The sequence below is a fragment of the Wyeomyia smithii genome, chromosome 1 (assembly GCF_029784165.1).
Source record: "Wyeomyia smithii strain HCP4-BCI-WySm-NY-G18 chromosome 1, ASM2978416v1, whole genome shotgun sequence".
Classification (NCBI taxonomy): Eukaryota; Metazoa; Arthropoda; class Insecta; order Diptera; family Culicidae; genus Wyeomyia; species Wyeomyia smithii.
Window position 1 is genome coordinate 175,873,402 of NC_073694.1, and position 25,137 is coordinate 175,898,538.

The window sequence follows — 25,137 nt, forward strand, 5'->3', positions numbered from 1 at the left end:
TGTTAGTTGAAGGGATAGCCGTAAAAGTGAAAGTGACGGTCCTCGCAGTGGTCGTAGACGCGGCGTGAGTTTTATTATTAGCCATTAGCTGTAGTGACTGTTTTTTGCACGAATCGCTGCACGCTGCGCAGTGTGATATCACAGCAAAGCGAATTGTTGCACATGAAAATAAAAACGACTAAAACAACAGAATGTTTGTTTACAAACAAAGGTGTGTTGATTGATTGGAATGCTGGATAACGCACGTTAATGTTTTTGGGAATTTATCCCGTTTATAGATGAAAATTTCGCAGCAATAAACGTTTGCCGTAGTTCTTTTTAGTTTGCAAAAACGTGAATATGTTGTGTATTGAGACACCAAAAAAAAATCGATGGTGCAAATTTCAAGGTGCTCAACCTTAGAATAAAAGATATAGTATTTTTGTAGAACATTTCAATTTTATAAAAAAATGATCACAGGTTACCCAAACATGATTTATGAGGAAATGACTTGTCGAGCTAAAAAACCAATTTTTTGTTTTTTTTTTGCAATTCTGTTCGATTCTTAAACTTTTCCGCATATTTTTTATTTTTGTGGGGTATTTTTGAATATTGTGCATGGTTTTGGTCAGCATCGCATTCAGTTATTTGATTCACAGAGCGCATTAAATATCGAATATCAGTAAATTTTGTCCATAATTTTTTAGATAAAACCCTCCTAAATGTTTAATTGCAAACCGGGATTTAATACGAAAATTTACATGAAAAAAAATCCTTGATATCTTATTGGGGGGCATTGGCATTTTTATATGTGATGGGAAACCAAGCATTTTTGAAAATATGTCCACAGTAAGAAAACTTTATGTCGAATCGTATGTAAAGAATTGCCTTCATCGTTTATGGAAGAAAATTCCATTACATTCCACGCAAATTTCAATGGTATTGCTGGTAACTTTTAAACAAAACCGTGGATTTCGTCAGAAGTAACTGAAATTTGAATGAGAAAATGTTTTACGCGACGTGTGATATTCAGGATTTTTTAACTGTATCAAATAACTTTTTTATTTTGGGAGATAAAAAATAACAATGTTCAGGAAACAAATGCATTTTTGAATGGCTAATAATTTAATAGAAAGTTTAAAAATTCGGAAAAATCTGGGAAAAAGTTTGAACGAAAATTGTGATTCTTAGTGCCTCCACATAGAAAATTTCACGTTGCTTGTAATATGTAAGAGATAGAAACATGATGTCTTCGGTCAAGTTTCTTGTTTTTAAGATTTGTCGAAGACACCTTGCGTCTGTCAGAATCTGAATAAAAAGTAAATTTTCTCTTTCACTCATTGATGGATTGATAACTCATCTTTCTGCCATCCAAAAGATCCATTTCTGACCATTGGGAAACTTCTTCGAATATACGTTACGGCTATTTTTAGCATTGGAATCATTATTTAGTTTTTCGCACAAAAACGGCAAAATCAAACACTGTGCAATGGAGATATTGAGTTTTAGTGGTATTTTTCTAAAAATGTTTAGTGGTATTTTTCTAAAAATCACATGTAGAAATGTCAATATCTCAGCTACCCGATAAGATATCAAGGATCTTTTTGCCTTTCTCCTTTTTAGTTTAGAGATTATGTATCAAAATGTAAAAATCATGAAACATCATTAACTCGAAAACTACACAACCGATTTAAACAAAATTGATTTCAAATGAACGGGCTACCTAAAATACCCTTAACTTTTGAATTTCATAAAGATTGAACTCGTGGTTCAAAAGTTACGACAAGAAACGTGTTTTGAAGACTTCTTGAACTCACTCATATTTCTCAGAGATGGCTGAACCGATTTCAATAAAATCAGTGTCAAATGGAAGGTCTAGTTGCCCCATAAGACCTTATTGAATTGTTTTGCAATCAAACTATTACTTTGCCTGTTATGTTTAAAAATGTGAAATCCAGCTTTGAAAAGTAACATATTTCGAAGACTACTTGAACTCACTCCGATTTGATCAACCTCACAACCGATTTGATCAATATTATCAGATGAGCGGTTAAAGGGTAACTGATGAATTATGATTGGACACGTGGTTTCAAAGTTTTGTTGCCCCATACGTTCCCATTTCATTTGATTATAATTGAACTTGAGCCACCGTTATGTATTAAATTGTTAATGAAACAACGAAAGTCTATTACTTCAAAGATAACATGACTTATTTGAACATAACTAGTGTCATACGAACGAGTCATCTCCAAAACTTACAAATAACAAATTTCATAACAATTTGATATGTGGCTCAAAAGTTATGGAAAGAAAAGAAATTCAAAGGCTATTTAAAACTATACCTGCCTTGATTGATATATGTGGTCTCCACAAAATTTAAATGTGGTTTTGTACTATTTGAACGTTTCAATTTCATTGATTCCTTGCGATGTGTTCAAAGTCTGCAAATGCACGACGAATCGACCATAAGATATGATCTAAATCAAAAGACAAATAGTTTGAAATAATTGGTTTTATCGAAATGACACCATCCTCGACTTTTGGCCTCTGTACATCGCCCTAATTCTGAATATATATTCATATTGGGTGGTGCTCGGTCATTTTTAGCAAATTTTCTGGCATCAATCTGACACCGGAAATACTCATATTGGGAGGTTTTTAGTTATTTTGATTGTTTTCCAGAAACTAACAGTGGTCGTCTTTAAATTCAAAATGGTGTCAAGGGTCAATGTTTGGTTTCTATGCATCATCTCGATTACGGAAATATCCATGTTGAGTATTATTTGGTCATTTTCGACTGTTTCCTATAAGTTGCCATTTAGCGATTCAAAATGTTGCCTGAGGTCAATTGTTAGCTCATTGCATCAATCTGGTTCCAGAGATACTCCTATTGGATGGTATTTGGTTATTTTAGGCTGTTTTTCACAAACTGGAAGTCGCCATCTTCGATTTCAAAATGGTATTTAAGATAATTTCTGGCCTCTAAGCGTCATTCTGGTTGAAGAAACACCCATATTGGGTGTAATTCGATCATTTTCCGCTGTTTCCCAGGAACCGGAAGTCGCAAACCTAGAACCCAAAATGGGGTCTTTGTTCGATTTCAGCTGCTGTGTATCATTCTAGATCCGGAGATACTCATATTAGACGGAAATCGGCCATTTTTGGCTGTTTTCCAGAAACCACAAGTTGCCATTCTACAATTCATAATGGTGTCTGAAGTCGATTTGTGGCTCCAGTGCATCATTACGATTCCGAAAATACCCATATTGGGTGGTATTTGGTCGTTTGCCGCTGTTTTTCCGAAACCGGAAGTCGCCATCTTAGAATTCAAAATGGTTTCTGTGGTCGAATTTAGCTCCTGTGTATCTTTCTTTATCCGGATATTATTATATTGGGTGTAAATCGTCTATTTTTGGCTGTTTTCCAGAAACTGGAAGTTGCTATCTTACAATCCAAAATGTGGCCTGAGGTCGATTATCGAAAATATTTGTTGCCACTAAAAACATTCACCTGCCAAATATGGTTCCATCTAGTTGATTAGTTCGCGAGATGTGCAGAAATTTGTGCAGAAACATGTGCTTTCATAAGAGGGAGGGGCGTCGAACCATTATGGACATATTTATTACCCTTTAAAACATCCACATGCCAAATTCGGTTTCATTTGCTTGGTTTGTTCTTGAGTTGTGCAGAAATGTATATTTCATTTGTATCGCACCCCTCCTTTCCAGAAGAGGGAGGGGTTTCAAACTATCTTAGGAACCTTTATCGGGACCAAAAATCCCAACATACAAATTTTCACGTCGATCGGTTCGGTAGTTTTCGAGCCTATATGGATCAAACAGACAGACAGACCGGACTGCATTTTTATATGTATAGGTTACAACATCAATATTTTAGAACCTAAAGAGTGAATATACATTCATTGGATTGAAGCGTTCATGTAAACCTATTTATACAAATAAAAGTTTGAACGAGAAAGGCTGGGTCTGACCGCTAGGTGGATTAATTTAGGTTTTATGTAAAGTTTTGTCACGAATCCTGCTTTGCAGTAAAAATTTGAGTTCCTGACTAAAATGTTTTTTTGTATGTGTTTCAAAAGGTTTTATCTGAAAACCATGAAAAAAATCACTTTTTTGCGATGTTTAATGAGGTCTGTGAGTCAAATAAATATATGGAAAAATTTGGGAAACGATCAGAATAACAAAAAGTGCAAAAGAGTGATTTTGTAGCTTAAAAACGATTTTTTTTCATAAATCACGATTGGGCCACCTGAAAACCTGTTTTTAAAAAGTCGATATGTTTTACAAAAATATTTTAAATAACGTTATCTTTCAATTTAGGGTTTTTCCAACATCGGTCTTTTTGGGACAGCCTAATGCGTATGTATTTCTTGCAACAGGGTAGAAAATACATTCGATTGGCGCTAATCTATTTGGTGGTTTGGAACGGTATTTTTTTTTCTAGCGAATTTCTCTATTCCACCAGCTCACCTCGTTTTGACCTGGAAGCGCACTAACTGCTGTCAAAACGCTTCTTTATTCGTTTGATTTTGATCCAGTTTTGACCTAGAAGCGCCTGCAAAACAGACAGGTTCGCACTGTAACTTTTGTCAGTTTCGCGGGTGGGTTCACCAATACTGTTACATCGTATCTGTCAAAACGATCAAAATACGCGGGTGATGCAGAAAACAAACGAAAAATGTGATTTGTCGCTCTGTGCAGTGAAATCATGAAACGCAAATGAGAAATAATTGCTGCAGCAAATGTTGTTATGGAACTAATGGAATCGGATTTAGATTTAGATTCCGATTTCGAGTTCGGAAGTGCTTTAATCACAATTTTCAATAAGCCATCGAGAACATGGCGAATTTTTTCATCGACGTAGTTGATAAATGTACGGATATACGGAAAAAGTATTTTGATAGCTTTATGTTTACATCGCACATGGTCTCACGCACACCAACGCAAGGCTTTAGATCGTAAATCGAAATCGTTTTTTTTATTCCACCCGTAAGTTGGCACTAACCCCGTGGAATAAAGAAATTCGCTATTAAATGGTTGCAAAGTTAACGTAAAACTACATGGAGTAGCGAAGGGTAAAAGTGCGCAATTATCTCTTCGAATCATACGAGCAAAATAAACTGGCAATACTGTATGAGTTTGCAGCATTAAAACGTCAGCTGATCACACATGTAAACACAAGCGAATTCGTTTGAGTGCTGCGCAAATATGAGGTGTGTTGTGTTTTGAGCTGTTTTGTTCTAATTTTCTTAGTTTTGAGAATTACAGTTTACCAATTCGATAGCTACAGTAACTCGAAAATAATAGAACATAAAAAACTCGTGTATGATTGTGGTTTACGTCACTCCTTTTTACATCGAGCAATTTGAAGAAGATGTCATCGAGTATCTTCGAGAAACTCTCAGCACTAAGAATTTAACGGTGAATGCGTGAAACTGGTACCTAAAGGCAAGCGTCTCAATGATTTGACATTCGTCTCATTTGAAATATCAGTAACGGCTGATTTAGAAACTGCCGTTGGAGATTCCTTTTACTGGCTTGTACGTGAATTTCAACCAAAAATCGACAACTCCGCGGTGAGGATCCGCTCTTGGAAATCAGATCAACTGTAAGTAACACTGCACCAATCAGTCTAAACAGTTTACTTTCGCACCAAATTGCTTCTGATGCCCACGTCTCGGTGGGTCAAGATATAAACATTTGCATGGAAATTATCACAAAAGTTAGTGGAATTTCTGATACAAACTTGAGACGATTGATTTCCAACAAATCGCGCAATTTTGCAAAGTTTCCATTTCATAATGCTCGTCTTTTAAATAGTATAGATTATTACCGGACATTTTTTGAAAATACGCAAATAACTGTTTTTGGGGTGGTAGAAACGTGGCTAAAAGTAAGAAATACTAATAGATCGATACATATAAGCAACGTTAGCATCGTTCGCTCAGATCGTTTAAGTGGAACCAAAAATCGCGGAGGAGTCGCTCGTTATCTGAACAAATCGTTAAAATATGCGGTCGTATCGAAGTCTCAAAAAGGAAGTGAAATCGACAACGTTTTTGTAAAACTTCATAACCTCAGAACAGTTTGTGGAATTATTTACAGGCCAACGGATGTTTCTGTTTCCAGCTTAAATAAAGTGTTTGAACTGATAACTGAACTATCGTCTCACGAACCTAATATTCTGATTATGGTAGATTTGAATATTAACTTACTCAAACCTACCGATCCTTCAACGTGAATACTGGCAAATCAGCTTGATAAAGTTATTCCTTTACCACCCACTTGCCATCGACCAAACTGTTTACAATCATGGATAGATTTAGTTGCTGGAAATCGTACTCGTAACATACTAAATTTATACAACTCTTCCTTTGGTGGCATTAGCGATCATGACTTAATCTGTTTCGACTATAGTGTAAAAGTTCAACGCTCCGCTCGTGAATATAACAAAATTAATTATCGCCGGTTCATAGAAGATTTGGCTAATACTGATCTTGGTGCAATGTACCGATGTAGCAATATTAACGACAAACTAGCTATATTCACGCTGCCGTGTCAAATAAACTATTACTAAACTAGCTATATTTAATAGCACACTTCTGTCAATTATCGATCTACACGCTCCTTTGAAAAAGAGAACCACCATCGATCCAAATTCTCCTTGGATTACTCAGAATTTGAATGTGTTGTTCAAAAACCGATCTGATGCATACAACTGTTGGAAAGAAAATAAGCAATGCCCTAGAAAATGGAATAATTTCACACCGTTAAGAAACATAGTCGATCGGAAAGAGATCCAAACAAGAATTTTTCTCTTCCCACCTCAGTCCTGAGCTTTCGGCAAAAAAGCTTTGGAGTAACATTGAACGGCTCGGTCTCAAGGATGTAACTTTCAAAGCTGGTGGAGGAGATATCAGTGCCTCGACGCTTAATACATTCTTCGTATCTCAGTTCAATCCTTCTTTTCCGCACGACTATACGCCGGACGTTACTAATGACAATTTTTCGTTTAGGGGCCTATCTCAAGATGAAGTGCTGGCTAAATTTAGTTCAGCTTGTTGCGATTCTACTGCAACTGATCATTTTCCTTTGCATATCCTCAAAAAGTCCTTTTGTTACCGATTTGTTTAATTGTATTCGTCTTAATTGTTACATCGTCTTCTTTTCCTTGTGCTTGGAATATAGCGTTGTTCCAATCGCTAAAACCGACAATCCTTCCATTGACTCTGATTACCGTTCAATCAGTATTCTGCCCGCTCTATCAAAGATTTTTGAAAGTTTAGTTGCGAAACAACTGAATACCTATTTAATGGACAACCAACTATTATGTACTTTTCAGTCTGGATATCGCAAACACTGCAGTACTACCACTGCCCTCATCAAAATAGACAACGACATTCGTTGTGCATTGGATCGAAAACTTGTGATGGTTTTAGTACTGTTGGATTTCAACAAAGAATTTGACTCTATAAGCCATAATCTGCTTTGTACAAAATTGAAAAATTTGCTCTCGCTTGGAAATACCGCTATCAAACTAATCTACTCATATTTTTCGGGCTGTTCACAGTATGTAGAGTTTGATAATGCTGAATCTGATTTGTCTGCTGTAACTAGCGGTGTCCCACAAGGAACAATTCTGGGACCGCTCTTATTTTCGATGTTTATAAATGATCTTCCAGAGCAGTTGTCGTACTGTCAATTTCATTTATACGCAGACGGTTTTCAATTGTATATCTTCGGAAGCTTAAATGAGATGATGATCTTGAGCATGAGCATTATTGACCGCCTGCGGTTGCTACTCCGTTATTGCCAGATCAGCTGTAATTACACAGAAAACCAACGGATGATGCTTGGGACTGACTCCATCCTCAATGTGTAAAAACTGGTGACCTTAATCTGGCCGCATCCAAATGCAGGTCAATGAAGGAGTGTGTATAGGAATATGTTGACGTGATACTCGCTTTATTGGAAGCCTTAATCGAAATTGATGATCTTGTCGATAAAGTCAATTTAAATATTGAAAAGACTACTGATTGGAGTAACTTCAATAGCATTAATTTAAATGCTAAAAAACTCAAGCAATTGTATTTAAAACGAAACGAATGGTTCTCAATGTAGACTCTCGTATTGAAGTTGGAGAAGATATCATCGCTTTTTCTCTGGGTATACTCATGGACAATCATATGAAGTGGGATGTGCAAGTATCGGCGGCATGTAAAAAAGTATATGGGTCAATGTAATCTTTAGTTGCATTGCGGCATTTCACTCGTCAGGCTATCCGGTTACAACTCGCTAGATCTCTTATTCGATTATGGCAAATGTTTCTCACGAAAACTTCGGTAAAATTAAAATTGGCTTCCAATTCTGCACCCACTATGTACATAACATTCGCCGGTTTGATCACATTTCTAGTTACCAGAAATCATTAGTTGGGTTTACCTTCCAAAACTACTTAGATTTTAGACTATGCACTCAGACCTACAAAACATTTTTTGACGGATTTCCGTATTTCTCGAGATTTTACACGTTTTCTCAACTACCCCGATCAAGAAATCTTCTTTTAACCAGATGTGCTACCGATATTGGTAGAAAAGCTTTCCGCCATCGTAGTGTCTGTTTATGGAACCGCCTGCCAGACGTGTGCAAACGAACTATAAGTTACTCAACATTTAAAAGATCGTGCAAATTGTATTTTGCTCAATTGAATTAAATAAAAATAAATTAAACTGATCTGCACAAGCTTTGAAAACTATCATTAGGTAGCAAATGATTAGATGAATAAAATAAAAATAAATCGTCAAATCATTTTACCGAGACTTCGCCGGAAAACTAAACTTGACAAATCTCGTCTTTATTTTTGGCGAATTTATCGTTAAACACTCTTGATCCCGAGGTCAGCAAAAACATTACTGGTATCCAGGGGCGGATTAACGCGAAGGCAGGCGGTCGCCTGCTCGTCAATCATCGAAGGACGCCAAATGAGCGAAAAATTTTAAAAATTAAAACTTAAATGATAATAATAATTTGAATGTTCGGCAGGTTATCAACTTCTCAAAAACTGCCTGTTAGTGCCTACTTCTTTAAAAATGCTCATAGTATTTAACTGACAAGATGTACAAATTTTTTACATATGACACCAAGAACGCCAAGCCGTTCAAGGTTGTCTTGAAAGGTCTCACCAACGATCAAACCGTTGATGAGATCAAACTTACTTTAACAGAATTACTTGGCATAGCCCCTACCCAAGTAATTCTAATGAAAAAAAAAATCACGAGGCGAAAACAGTCAGAGAACTGGAATTTCCCTAGTTAATTATTTAATTCATTTTAACCGCAATGAGGTTAACAACTTAATTTTTTTTGAAAAAGCACATGCTTTGTATAATGTGCGTGTAAAGTGGGAAATTTATAGGAAGTATGGCGGAGGTGAAATACATATCAACCAATGCCGTACTTGCCAACGTTATGGCCATGGTTCCAAATTCTGTAACATGGACCAAAAATGTCTTAATTGTGGAGACTCTTCTCACAAAAAGGACACATGTCCTGTGAAAGAGAGTAAAAATTTTCGCTTTGCGAATTGTAACGGCAACCATATGTCAAATTTTTATCAATGCCTAGTCCGTTTAGCAATTGTTAAGGCAAGGCAAGGTAAACAAAATTCAATTTCTCAATTAAAACCAACTTCAAAACAAAATTCTCCACGCGTACCAGTGACGCATAGTTTACCTACTCCTTTGCATACCCGTTTAACTTATGCACAGGTTACAGGTAGTTCGAACATTATACCGCCTAGTGTTGGCAGTTCGAAAATGACCGTTAATATGGGTAAGCAAAACACGCTAGAAAATAATTGTACACCTATTGCTCCAGCTAATATTGCTGCCGAAAATATTTTTTCTAGTGTCAACTGCCTGGGGCCTATTACGGCAGGTAAACTTTCTTTTTTGCAACAGGCAATGTTCGATCTTATGAACGCCATGTTGCAGGCAAAATCAATGTTTGAAGCCATTCAAATAGGCACAAATTTTACTATTAAAATTGTTTCTAATTTAAAATTTAGCAATGATTTTAAATAAAACAATTAAAATATTAAATTGGAATGCTCGCTCATTGAAGGCCAATGGGAATGAGCTTTTTAATTTTTTAACAGTAAATAATGTGCATATTGCAATTATTACTGAAACATTTTTGAAACCTAACATAAAATTAAAATATGATCCCAATTACGTGGTTCATAGATATGATAGGATTCAGGGTTCCGGCGGTGGAGTTGCAATTGTTATTCATCGCCGAATCAAACATCGTGCTCTTCCCCATCTTGAGACGAAAGTTATTGAAGCTTTGGGAATTGACGTTCAAACTGAACTTGGGATTTTATTTATTGCCGCAGCATATTTACCATTTCAATGCACACGCGAGCTCAAAAATTATTTTAAAGGTGATTTACAAAAACTCACCAGAAATCGTTCGAAATTTTTCATAATCGGCGATTTTAACGCTAAACATCGTTCATGGAATAATTCTCAAAGTAATTCCAATGGCAAAATTTTATTCAATGATTGTTCTTCAGGATACTATTCTATTTTGTCTCCGAATAGTCCTAAATGCTTTTCTTCTGTAAGAAACCCTTCAACAATTGATTTGGTGCTAACAGATCAAAGTCATGTATGTAGTGATTTGATCACACATGCTGACTTTGATTCTGACCATCTTCCAATAACTTTTTCTTTATCACATGAATCAGTTTTAAACCCTATGAGCTCTGTTTTTAATTATAACAAGGCTAATTGGGAAAGATACAAAACTCATATTGAGAGAAATTTCAATAATGAGCTTGATTTGCAAAACGAAGTGAATATTGATTCCGCTTTGGAAGCATTAAAATGTGCAATTGTTGATGCCAGGAATTATTCTGTTCCAAAGGCTCAAGTGAAATTTGATTCATCAATAATTGACGAAAATCTTCAACTTCTAATTCGTTTGAAAAATGTCCGCAGACGTCAATATCAACGTTCTCGTGACCCTGTTTTTAAAACTATTTATAAAGATTTACAGAAAGAGATTTAACATAGATTTACTCTTCTGAGAAATCAAAATTTTGAGACTAAAGTTGAAAAATTGAAACCATATTCAAAACCATTTTGGAAGCTGTCGAAGATTCTTAAGAAACCTTCAAAGCCTATTCCAGTTTTAAAAGATGGTGAACGTTTTCTTGTATCCAATGAACAAAAGGCTCAAAGACTTGCTCAGCAGTTTGAGAGTGTTCATAACTCATATTTGAATTTTGTGAGTCCAATTGAAAATGAAGTCACACGTCAATTTGATTTAATTTCTTCCCAGAATTTTTTACCTGCAGAAATAATTGAATCTAACTTGAATGAGATTAAATCAATTATTAAAAATTTTAAAAATATGAAAGCACCTGGTGACGATGGAATCTTTAATATACTAATCAAACATCTCCCTGAGAGCACAATGGAATTTTTAGTGAAAATTTTCAATTGCTGCTTCAAAATTGCATATTTTACCAAATTATGGAAAAATGCAAAAATTACTCCAATTTTAAAACCGGATAAGAACCCAGCTGAAGTTTCAAGTTATCGACCAATCAGTTTGCTTTCTTCAATAAGTAAACTGTTTGAGAGAATTATTCTTAACAGAATGATGTCACACATCAACGAAAATTCAATTTTTGCAAATGAACAGTTTGGATTTCGCCATGGGCATTCCACAACTCATCAATTGCTCAGAGTTACTAATATGATACGAGCTAACAAATCTGAAGGTTATTCCACTGGAGCTGCTCTTTTAGACATAGAAAAAGCATTCGACAGTGTTTGGCATAAAGGTTTGATTGCGAAATTGCAAACTTTTAATTTTCCAATTTTCCTAATCAAAATTTTAAAAAATTATCTTACTGATCGAACTCTGCAGGTTGTCTATCAGAATTCAAAATCTGATAGATTTCCTGTCAGAGCAGGTGTACCTCAAGGTTCAGTCTTGGGTCCAGTCCTGTACAACATATTCACTTCAGATCTTCCTGATTTGCCTCCAGGATGCACAAAGTCATTGTTCTGCGATGACACAAGCATTTCCGTAAAAGTCATATGCAATGCAGTCATATGCAGTCGATTGCAGAAAAGTTTAGATATTGTTTCTTCCTACTTGCAAAAGTGGAAAATCTCTCCCAATGCTTCTAAAACTCAAATGATAATTTTTCCGCATAAGCCTAGGGCTTCTTTTCTCAAGCCAAACAATAATCACGTTGTCAAGATGAATGGGGTTATTTTAAGTTGGTCCGATAGGGTTAAGTACTTGGGACTAATTTATGATAAAAAACTTATTTTCAAAGAGCACATTGAGAGTATACAAGCCAAGTGCATCAAATATACGAGATGTTTATATCCTCTCATTAACAGGAATTCTAAACTTTGTTTAAAGAACAAACTTTTGATTTACAAACAAATTTTTAGACCAGCAATGCTTTATGCTGTACCGATCTGGTCAAGTTGCTGTTCAACAAGGAAGAAAACGCTTCAAAGAATTCAGAATAAAATTCTGAAAATGATTTTGAAGCGTCCTCCTTGGTTTGGTACACTCGAATTACATAGACTTACTGGTGTTGAACCATTAGAAGCTATGTCAAATAAAATTATTAACAATTTTCGACAAAAATCGTTGCAATCCTCAATTGCTACGATAAGCTCTCTTTATAGCCAATAAGTTAGCAATTTAGTTAGTTGTAAGTTTACTTCCCCTTTTTCTGACAAGTAGGTTTAAATCCCTACGAATGATAAGTCCTAATTGCGAAAGCAAACAAATCCTAACAATTAAAATTACAAATTTCTAACAGTGTTGAGAAGTCACCATTTGTGATTGGACACACATACTCATTATTTACTAATATTTATCATAAATACTTAAGCTACTAACAAATCCCCCCTTTAAAAAAAAAATTAAAATGCTCATAACATAAACTTAACAATAGGGCGCCAAATAAGTTTTCGTCTGCAGCTCAAATTACTCTTCGTCCGCCCCTGCTGGTATCTCGGCACGAATTTTGCTCGTTGCAGAGTTTCGGCAACACAGCTGTTATTCTGATGATCGAGTTGGCCGCCATTTTGATCTGATCAAATTTGTGCAAATGTGTTGCGTACGAGCAAAGATGACTTGAACAAGGTACCGTGAACTGGGGTGACTTTGATCACTTTTTTGAATATATCCTAAATATTTTAGGAATGTACTGAATACCAAATTATTTGATATTTTCCAAATGAGTATTGGCATGCATTGAGCAAGATCCAGTCACTACTGTAAAAGTTTAGCAACAGTTCTGCTTGAAGGCAGAAAAAAACAGGTTTTTACAGATTTTTTTTTGGGCGTACGGTGAAAGTAAATTTATTTCTGATTATTGTACATTAAAGAGTAGTAATTGAACTATATTCTGTAAAATATTGGTTGAAAAATATTGAAAATTGACCGAATGGCAGCAATTCTTCGCAGGCGCCTCAGAAAAAATACTTTTTGCGGTGCACGTCATACCTCAGCACTGGATCATCTGAAATGAAATAACCAAAGTTTTTCCTTCAATTTTTATGTCCCTCTAGGTATCTCTGTCGAGTTTTTCCATTTTTTTTAAATTTTTGAACTTTTTACAAGACTTGAAAGTGAAAATACCGATTTTTGGCCTAAATTCATGACTATTGTTGTTAATAATATAAAAAATTAAATCAAAAACGAAAAAATCTCAACAGGGTTACCTCATAAATTATGTAAGGAAATACTGTAAAAAATTTGAGAACGATCGGTTGAATAGATATTGAGATACAGAGTGCACCGACTCAAAAAACATCGATTTGAGAAAAACGCGTTTAAAGTTTTTCGTAGCGAAAAGACCCCGATAAAACTTAGTAAGCTATTAATTTTTTATTTTACTCACATAAAATCATCAATGCCGGGACCATAGAATATAGAACTTTCGTCAAGAATGCAATAAAAAAATCACTTTTTTTGAACCCTCAAAATCCTAAAGCCCCCCCCCCCCTCCTTAATAGCAGGAAATGCATGGATAGTTACAATGTAGACATATCTAAACATAATTCGTAAAGATTACGACAAATATCAAGCTATCCGAGCGCTTTTATCACAAATTCAAAAAAGGGTAGAGTGATCAAAGTCACCCGCTGATCAGAGTCACCCCAGTTTACAGTAGCTGAGTTCCAGTTTTTTCATTCATTTTGCTCACGACACCTTTACAATGTATAGCGCTACCATCTGATGACTTAAATGCGCGTATTAGCAAAATTTATTTATCGTGCATAATCCGCCTGATAAAAATTAAAACTAGATGGCAGCACCGAATAAAGAGGTTGAAAAGTGTAGGGCTGCACCGTGCAAGGATATTGAAAATTAGAAAATTAGATGGCAGGACAATACAAGGATATTGAAGAAATATGCTTCACATTTCGCCACCCGGATGTTTCGAAGGGTCCCTACGTTGTTTTTTTTCCGGCCAGCAAATAAACCATTGAATATCATTCAAATCGGCAAAGATCTGGCAAAACAGTTTACGGACGTAACCGAAATCACAAAGGTGAGACCAAACAAACTGCGAGTTGTCGTGAGTAACTTGAAGCAAGCAAACGCGATTGCTAGTTACGAGCTTTTTACGAGGGAGTATCGCGTGTACATTCCTGCCAAGGATGTAGAGATCGACGGTGTGGTTACCGAAGGGAATCTCACAGTCGATGACATTTCGCGTCATGGAGCTGGCTGGTTTGAAAACCCCATGATGCAAAATGTCAAGATATTGGATTGCAAGCAATTGCACTCGGTATCCATCGAAAAAGGGAAGAAGAAATTCTTACCTTCGGATTCCTTTCGAGTGATCTTTGCCGGATCTGCATTGTCGAACTACATCTTTCTGGATAGGGTACGTCTACTTGTACGCCTGTTTGTACCGCGGATCATGCACTGCCAGAACTCTAAGCAGCTAGGACATACAGCCATCTACTGCTGCAACAAGGCACGCTGCAGTAAATGCGGAGGTGTCTTTATTGCAATGGCATTAGGCATAACCTGTCGGCATGTCCCGCGTACAAAAAGCGCACGGAAAAAATAGAGCGTTCCTTAAATGAACAATAAAAGCGCTCTCTTGCAGATATGCCGAAGAGAGCTGAGTCACTCTCGACAGGGAACATTTTTTCCGTTTTGCCAACTGATGAGGGTACATCTGACGATCCCGACGAAGGGTGTTCTTATGCCTTCCCAGAAGAATCTAGGGAGAGGAGAATGATAAACTCTCCTAATATTTCTCGCAAAGGCCGCAAGATGACCCCTAGCGGAATCATAGGAGGATCAACACAAAAAGGAAACGGTGAAGAAAAACCGAAGCTGGTACCCCTTGGTTTTCAGAATTTCGAATCAAACCTGGAATATCTACCGCTTTCCAGGACACCAAAAACCCCCTTGTGCACTCATTCCTCGACCAGAGAATTCGAAAGAAAAAGGGTTCTTAAAATTTTCTAATATTGTGGACTGGATATTTAAAACTTTTGGCAACCCAAATCCCCTTCAAAGTTTCCTTCTTGCCCTCCTCGCTACAGTGAAAACATTTTTAAAACAACTTGCAACATCTTGGCCCCTCATTTCAGCTATTATAGCCTTCGATTACTAATACGTCGAAGGAGGTTAGGAATTTGATCACCGTACTACAGTGGAATTGCAGAAGTATCATCCTCAAATTTGATCTTTTTTCACATTTGATAAACACATATAACTGTGACGCATTTGCTCTTTGTGAAACTTTTCTCAATTCGAATAACCTACTCAATAGCCACGATTTTAACATAATTCATCGAGGCCGAGACTCACAGTGTGGAGGGGTACTTTTAGGAATCAAAAAGTGTTATTCCTTTTACAGAATCGACCTCTTTTAAAAAATTTGAAGTCGTTCCCATTCAAACGAATATGAATGGAAAAGACCTTTGTCTTGTTTCGATACATATTCTTCCAACAGTGCGGATTGAACAGAAGCAACTCCTTGATATAGCAGAATTGCCGATCATCAGACATTCAATCAGTTTGGGGCGAATAACTTTTATTACAAGCTTCGTAGCGCCTTACGGTCTTTAGAGGAGTTTTTCCTAGGAAAATTTCTTACAAATACCGTGTATTAATATATTTTTAGGAGCCAACTGGACGTCTCTAGAGAATAAGTTTTGAAAAAGTGTATTTTCCCGTATAAAATCGTATGGAAACTTTAAAAATCGGGCGCAAAAATATAGTTTCACCGATCGATCTGAAAAGTTACACAGTTGTTATAGGACCCTTATAGATCACGAAAAGTGCATTTATTTTTTGTCCTCCCCTAGTGGACCATATCGTGAAGTACTGGCAGCCCAATGTACGTTACGATTGCAACCCGGCCAAATATTTACTTCCATGTAAGATTTATTTTTCTCTGTGTGGACTCATCACTGCAACCAGAGACATTTATTATATTGTGATTCTATTGTGTTTTCTATACTCCGCACTTCATTATATAGAGTACAGGCAAACTTCGATATAAGGTACCCTCGTTATAAGGTACCTTCGATATAGCGTCACTCGATATAAGGTACATTTTACCTCGATATAAGGTACATATTTATATTATGCAACAAATAACTCCGAAATTGTTTTGAAAGCTTCTATAAACAACATGTTGGTTATCTTGTCAACATCTCTGCTTACTATTAATTATTTAGAGAGTGTCCATAAATTACGTTACACTTAGCGGAAGTTTGAAATAACGTACAAAAATTTAATTTTGCCGAGAAAACATGGTATAGTGGGGGTGGGAACGGGGGAGCTGATAAAAAAATTAACTTAAATTTCGACCCCTGAATAATCTGTTTGAAATTTTAAATACAATGCTTAAAAAAATGTTCTAAACCCAGTTTTTTTTTTCATAAACCGCACTTCAACACCCTCTCAGCTGAAACAAGTTTTGATTTAAAAACGAGTATTTTTATCAAAAACGTCGTAGAACCTAGGAAAAAGTTTAAATTGTGCTTAAAGTATGTTCGGCAGAGTAATGTATTTCTAAAATATGAAAAAATGTCTAGAACATAGTAGGCCTCTGAAATCACACGCCAAAAAGTTAAATGGTATTTGTTTTTTAGACATTTTGAGAATGTGCGTGTATAAAACTACCTGTAAAAAGCAAGGCAAAGCAAAGCCTTGGTGCTACATTCCGATTCGGAACTTGATCTTCTATTTATTTATACACAGACTTCGCAGCCGACTGTTTAGTGTACAGTGACAATTGCGGGGCTAGGGCTACGATCCTACTGACACTAACAGTCTCTCCTGAGCCGAGACTCGAGCCTACGACGACTGGCTTGTTAGGTCACCGTCGTACCTCGATACCACCTGGAAGACACCTGTATGTGGTCTATTTTCATGAGATAGATCTAAAGTGTTTTTAGCAAAGTTTTTCTACATAAAATTACCTACAACTTTACTAGTGATTTCACTTTGATTCGATAAATAATAAAATAAATAAAACTTTCATCTCACTTTTAGGCAGATTAATCAAAAATCTATTTGCATCAAGAGTTTCTCCTTGAGATATAAAAAAAAATGTCGAATACACTATAGCATTCAAATGGCAACCACTATGCAAAGTGCATTTCTGGGCCATTTTTATGTGTAATGAAAAGTTAGTTCAAACGGTCATTTTAAAATTCAACGAGAAAAATGCAAGTTTCGAAATCCTAAAGGATGGAAAAATAATTGAAAAAGATCTCAATCCGTAATCCGATATTCATGGTTCTTATACATCAGACCAAAAATTAAAAAACAACAAGAAAAAAAAGAAGAAGTTTCGATAAAAAAATTTATGTTTGTAAATAAATGGTAAATAAAAACTAGTAATGATAACTAAACGGCATGGGCGCAACTAAGGAAAATTTCTAGGGGGGCTAGTTTTCATGTATGAAATTTAAAAAAAAACGGTAAAAGGAGTTTTAATATGCTTATTCAATAACGCTTAAAATAGTGTCGTAACAGCAGAAAAAATCACTTCGGGATAAAATCTCCGAAGATGTACTGAATATCTTGAACACAGCGTCAACGCCAACCTCTTTCAGCAACACTGATTTGATATTGAGGAGAGCCAGGTTTGGTAAATGGCTGGGCAGTGCTTTTTAACAGCACACCCGTACTAGCTGGAATAAAATAGACCCCAGTGTGGTTCAAGGCATAATGCCCTATTCCTACCTCCACGTGTTACCGACTGTGATACGAACAACCAAGAGAAAACCGGTGAACCGGTGGGAATTTGGTCGTATGCTGACAGGAAAGGGGTACACCCAACGCCAACGGGGAACATTTTATTACTTTAGGACAATTTTTTATTACTTATTGTGTCCTATGACTGCGCATTATACACAAAGAGTAACAAACAAAAAGTAATAAAAATTATGACGGCCACACGCTTGTATGTGTTTCTGGAAGAGAACATACAGCCAAGCCTCGCAATGCATGTGTTAGCAAGACTTCACTCGCTGCATTTGTATTGATGCAACGATCAGGTTCATTTTTGTACCATTCATCCACACATAATGAGAACCTTACCCGTCAACCTTAAATGTCTAATTAGAAACACTTTCGTTTCGTCTCCCAGTGTTTACTTGAAATGGAAATATGTAATACTGTCTGACCAGAGTTGCCGAAGTTGCGAATAATGTCTGGTTAGGCACGAGTATTGTATTTTCAAACAGGTGCAAATGAGTTTCCATGAACCAATGAGTATGTGTTTTAGATATCTTGCAGGAAAGCGAATGTTTTTGTTTTTCTCTAACGCAGTTTACAGATCGTGATGTGATTTCAAGACGCATTTCAAGTCTTTGAAATCATCAACGTTTGCATACTCTATGACGGGGAAAATGCTGCTTGGCAGCTCATGTCATATTTTTTCTCTACTCCGTATGCGAACTAGAACACGCACACCGGATGAATTGGAGATTGAAGAAACTTGTAACATGTGCAACATATGCGACGGTGTGTGATTTTTTTTTTTGCTTGAGATGGACAGAAAAAAACTTGCATGTGGTTGAAACGACCATTATTAGATAGTCGTACTCCCGTAACACGTGCTAAATATATGGCAGTATGTGTTGTTACTTGACTGGGGAAGAATTTTATTGCCTTTAAAATAATAGGTTTGTTACCCAAAAGGCAATTTTACGCTATTGCTTCTAAAGTAATAAGGAAAAGTTTTGCGTGTAGTTGTTCTCCTTAGAGAGCAGCTTGTCTGAACCCCACAGGCTAGGGGCGGCTCAAACAGCGACTGATCCGGACCGAACGGCTGAACTATGAAATGCGGTGTCTCGCCAGCTGCACCTATGGCGGCAGCCCCGTCGCGAGACTAGGCATCGCAGCCCAAGTAAGGCAGCATACTACGAATAATCAAGAATTCAAAACGAACAGGAACAATAGGCAATGACCCAGCCGACGAAATAAGGACGACGATTAGAAGCTCGGTACATGTAACAGTAGATCGCTCAACGCCCCGGATGTCGACTGGATTCCGCTGAATCAGCTAGAATCCCGCCACTTCGATATCGTTGCGCTCCAGGAGCTTTGCCTGAAAGGAGAGAAGGTACGGTGGACTTGTGACCGCAAGGCACAGTACCAATAAAGCGGTGGCACAACCAATGAGCTTGGTAGCGGTTTTATAGTGCTGTGCAGGATGCAGAGTCGTGTGATGAAGTGGCAGGCAATCAGCGACAGGTTGTGTTTGTTGAGAATAAAAGGCTGGTTCTACAACTACACTATTCCCAATGTGCACTGCCCTCACGAAGGAAGACCTGATGCAGAAAAAGAAACGTTCTACGCACAGCTGGAGAAACTTTACGATAGCTGCTCGCGTAGAGATATCAAGATCGTCATTGGGGACATGAACAGAAGGAAAGACTTATATAAGTCGGTGATCGGCCCGCACAGCCTGTACACCGTGACGAACGACAACGGCCAGATATGCACCAACTTCGCAGCTTCCCACGGGCTGGCAGTCCAAAGTCCCTTCTTTCCTCGACCAACGTACAGCAAAACAATTGACCACGTTCTCATCGACGGCCCGTTCTTCACAGACATTATATACGTACGCACCAATCACAGTGCTGATCGGATATGACTACTTCAATACAAAAAACTACAAAACTCTGATATAACCGGTAGTCCTCTACGGAAGTCCTCTTGGTGTTTTCGAACGGAAGGTACTGTGGACTATCTACGGTGGAGTACAAACGGACGACGGATAACGGCGACAGCGCTGCTTGGAGAGAACCCCATTGCGCACCTGGTGAAACACAGCCCAAAACCGAGTAAAATGGCGACAACTTCTTGATACAGCACGAGTTACTACAGCTCTTGTCTGACTGGTAAGGTGAGTAAGAGAGCAAGGCTTGAGAAACGATCCTGGGTGCAGAACTAGTTCTTAGCCAATGAATGACGACGTCTCAATTTGTGTTGATTTTGATGCACTGATAAGTAGTATGGAATGTATTTATATTGAATACAATCATTCTCTGGAAAATTCTAGGGGGGTTAAACACTTTCTAGAGGGGGCTGAAGCCCCCCCTAGCCCCCCGTAGTTGCGGCCATGCAGAACGGCTTGACATTTTTTCACCTTTCAATGCTCTAGTCCACTTATTTTTTTGATGCGGCTAAAAGTCTCCTAAAAATAAAAAAAACTATCTGATATGAATTGTACTTAAAGCAAGTTGGTTTCAGGGGCGGATTAACGCGTAGGCGAAGCAGGCGGTCGCCTGCTCGTCAATCATCGAGGGGCGGCAAACAGACGGCTAATGCGTGTGCTTATTTTTTAAGCGACGAGGAATTTTTTTCTCTTTCTAGCAGGATTTCCATTCACGTGCGACGCGACCATCCACATTTTCATGTACTAACGTTGTACTAACACTCCACATGCCACAGTCTTCTTGCAAAATTTCAGCTCAGTCGGACTTCGAAAAGTGGTGCCTCGAAGCGGTCAAAGTTTCACTTTTTCGGCCGATAAAATATGCACAAGTAGTTCGTAAAATGTTCGATATTGAAAAAAATGGTCTTAGAAATACATGAAACGTCGAGATCTGTCATAATCTCTTAAACTAATTATCTTAAACTTTTTTTGTAAAAATCAATTTTTGTAAAAGTCAATCCGTTCCATGCAGCAACCATTCTCTCAATCTTGTTGTTAGCGATGGTGCCAAGTCATGTTTTGATGCAGTAGACTTTTTCAGTGTCGTGCAAGAAATTTTCAACTTCTTTTCTGCTTCAACTCACCGTTCAAAAAACACATTACTTCTCTTACGGTAAAGCCTCTGAGTGGAACGCGTTGGGAAAGTCGAATTGATGCTGTCACTCCCTTGAGGTTTAATATAGGAGAAATTTATTATGCCCTATATGAAGCAATCGAGGATCTGAAGCAAGATGCGTTTGCAAGAAATACTGCAAAAAGCCTAGCAAAAAAAATTAAAAAAATCAAATTCTTATGCAGTTTAGTAGCCTGGCATTCAATTTTGTTCAAAATCAATTTAGTGAGTAAGTACCTTCAAAAAATAAATAGCAGTCTCGAAAACACTATAGACTTGATAGGCAGCGTTTAAAACTTTTTGAAAAATATGAGAAATGAAGGTTTGAATAGCGTCATTACTGATGCTAAAGAACGTGCCGACATTTTAGAAGTAAATCCGGAGTGTCAAACAGAAACACGAATTCGGCCGAGAATGATAAAGAAACAGTTTGCATACGAACAGTCAGATGAACCAATTACATCGAAAAAACTCTCTTTCAAAGTGAATTTCTTCTATTCTGTATTGGATGTAGCTATTGCATCGTTCGATGATCGATTCCAGTTAATGAAAAATCACAGTAACAATTTCAGCTTCTTGTGTGATATTCACAGTTTAATGGGTTGTAGTACAGATCAGTTAGAGAAAAGCTGTCTACATTTACAGAAAATCCTCACACACAAGAAAGAGTGTGACATCGATGAACATGAAATGCACCAAGAACTTGTTATTTTATCACCTATGTTGCCAGCTGAGACGACTCCAATGAATGCGTTAAACTACATCACAAAAAATCAACTGATTGTTACTTTTTCAAATGTTTTTGGATCTTTGAGAATTTTACTCACTTTACCCATTAGTGTAACAAGTGGTGTTCTTTGAGCCCCTGGAAAAGACATACAATGAAAGCGCAGGAGACACATCCACAGTTCGATGAGCACTACAGCGCGAGGAGTGCTGGGTACAACTGCGGCAGCTGCGTCCAATGAGTGGTTTGACGCTGAGTGCCAGCGAGTGACGGAGGAGAAGAACCGCGCCAGGGGTCACATGTTGGCCACGGCTGTGACTCGTCAGAGCGCGGGTAGATATCGAGATGCTAGAGCCGCTGAAAAGAGACTCCATCGCCGGAAGAAACGACAGCATTGGGAGCGTCTTCTTGCGGAGGCGGAAGGTTGCTTCTCCAGGCACGATGCGAGGAGCTTTTACAAGAAGGTCAACGGAATTAGGAATCGAAACGTTTCAGCTCCTGTCATGTGTAACGATAGGGAGGGGAACCTGATAACCGATGAAACAGAGGTGGCCAGGCGTTGGAAGGAACACTTCAGTGTGCTGTTGAACGGTGAGGGAAATAGTGGAATTGAAAGGAGCAGGATGACTATTGAGAATGATGGTCAAGCTGTGGATCCACCATCCATGGACGAGGTGAAGAAAGCAGTGAAAGAGCTGAGAAACTGCAAGGCAGCTGGGAAGGACGGCATTCCCGCCGAACTCTTCAAAGTCGGGAGCGAACAGCCTTATCGTGCTATCCATCGGATCATGCTGAGAGTGTGGTCTAATGAAGAATTGCCCTCGGACTGGTTGGAGGGTCTCATATGCCCGATCTACAAAAAAGGTCATCGCCTGGACTGTAGCAATTATCGTGGCATAACTCTTCTCAATACCGTGTACAAAATTCTCTCCCGCATCCTGTTCCACAGACTGAGGCCGTTGCAGGAGACCTTTGTTGGCGAGTACCAATGCGGTTTTCGAGAGGGACGCTCCACGACGGACCAAATGTTTACCTTGCGACAAATCCTCGATAAATTTCGAGAATTCAACTTACAGACGCACCATCTGTTAATAGACTTCAGGGCAGCGTACGATTCAGTTAAGAGAAATGAGTTATGGCGGATCATGCTCGAACATGGCTTACCAACAAAGCTGGTTAGGTTCATACGTGCCACCCTTGAAGGTTCTGCATCAAGCGTCAGGATAGCCGGTGAGATATCGGACCCTTTCGTGACGTTAGGAGGTTTGAAGCAGGGTGATGGGCTGTCGAACTTATTGTTCAACATCGCATTGGAAGGTGCTATACGGAGAGCTGGTGTGCAGAGAAGCGGCACCATCATTACGAAATCGCACATGCTTCTAGGTTTTGCGGATGATATCGACATTATTGGTATTAATCGTAGAGCAGTGGAAGAGGCCTTCGGACCTCTCAGGCGAGAAGCTGCGAGATAAGGGCTTGTCATGAACTCTGCCTAAACGAAATACATGGTGGCTGGCAGAGTGCGTGGTAGTCCGTTGGAGGTTGGTGCTGCGGTGGTGCTAGATGGGGAAACATTTGAAGTAGTCGACGAATTTATTTCCCTTGGAACATTAGTGACATGTGACAACGAGGTTAGCCTTGAGATAAAGAGGCGGATAGCAGCCGCAAACAGGGCCTTTTACGGATTACGTAACCAGCTAAGGTCTCTCAGTCTGCAAATCCGTACAAAAATTGCACTCTATAAAACACTGATTCTTCCGGTGGCTCTCTACGGCCATGAATCATGGACGCTGAAAGAGGCTGATCGGCGAGCTCTTGGTGTTTTTAAGCGTAGGATTTTGCGTTCAATCCTTGGCGGCAAACTAGAAAATGGTGTTTGGCGCAGACGCATGAACCATGAAGTGTACCAGGCATACAAATCGGTGGATATAGTCATGCGGATAAAACACGGTAGGCTTCAGTGGGCTGGGCATGTAGCGAGAATGCCGGATGAGCGTCAAGCGAAGACTATATTTAGCAGGAATCCCGATAGAGGTCGTTGACTTCGAGGTAGACCCCGCACTCGTTGGATGTGTGCTGTCGACGAGGATGCACGCGAAATAGGTGTTAGGGGCGATTGGAAGTATAGCAGCCCAAGACGTATTCTGGATTCGGCACTGGATTGATAATCGGTCTGTCGCCTTAAAGGTAAAGTAGAGTAAAGTAAGTAAGTAACAAGTGGCGAGAAAAGTTTCTCAAAATTAAAACTTATAAAGACGTAACTACGATCGACCATGTCGCAAGAACGTTTGTGTGGCTTGGCGATAATATCGATAGAAAGACAGGTGCTTCAAGAAATTGATATGTCGGAAACAATAAAAAATTTGCAACATTGAAAGCATGAAAAGTTAATTTTTGAATTGTTAACACAACACATGCTGTCTTATCAAATTTTCGAGTCTATAGAAAATGCGTTTCATATAAAATAAAAACTTGAGGGGGGGGGCGGCAAAATCAGCCTTCGCCTGCAGCTCAAATCAGCCTTCGTCCGCCCCTGGTTGGTTTACACTTATAGTTGGATTCTATTTCCAAAATAAACTATACGTAGACAAAAGACAACAAAATAAAGTATTTGAAGCCCTATTGTTGGAAATGTTTCATGATTCGATATAAGGTACGATTCGATATAAAGTACAAATTAAAATCCGAAATGTACCTTATATCGAAGTTTGCCTCTATCACTATTGAAGTGAGTGACACGCTTACTATTTATATCTGTACTTGGGTGTGAGGTTTTCTACCCTTACGTTTCAAGCTTAACACTGCTCTAATATAACGAGCCTCTTTCCATCTTACCAGTGTTGCCAAATTACAGCTCCCCGGAAAGAGAAATTAACCCAACATTCCTCTCGTACCAACATCTAAGAGGGACTTATTATGTCAAGACTGTCAAGAGAAAGGAGTCCTTGCTCCCTGTGCCAATGACGCAAGACGATTCCCTGGAGGGAAATAATGTTTCTCTGGTCTATTTTCCTATAAGAAGGACTTATTGTGTCAAAAGGAAGGAG

The 25,137-nt window shown here is 38.1% G+C and overlaps 1 protein-coding gene across 1 annotated transcript in view; it reads left to right on the forward strand.

Annotated features, from left to right (window-relative positions):
• Window positions 1–5,290: 5,290 nt before the first annotated feature.
• Window positions 5,291–25,137, forward strand: part of LOC129732761 (uncharacterized) — a 191,028-nt gene continuing 171,181 nt past the window's right edge. Inside the window, exon 1 of the mRNA XM_055693990.1 lies at window positions 5,291–5,607. The gene's annotated coding sequence lies outside the window, so the exon portion shown is untranslated. The remainder of the gene's footprint in view (window positions 5,608–25,137) is intronic.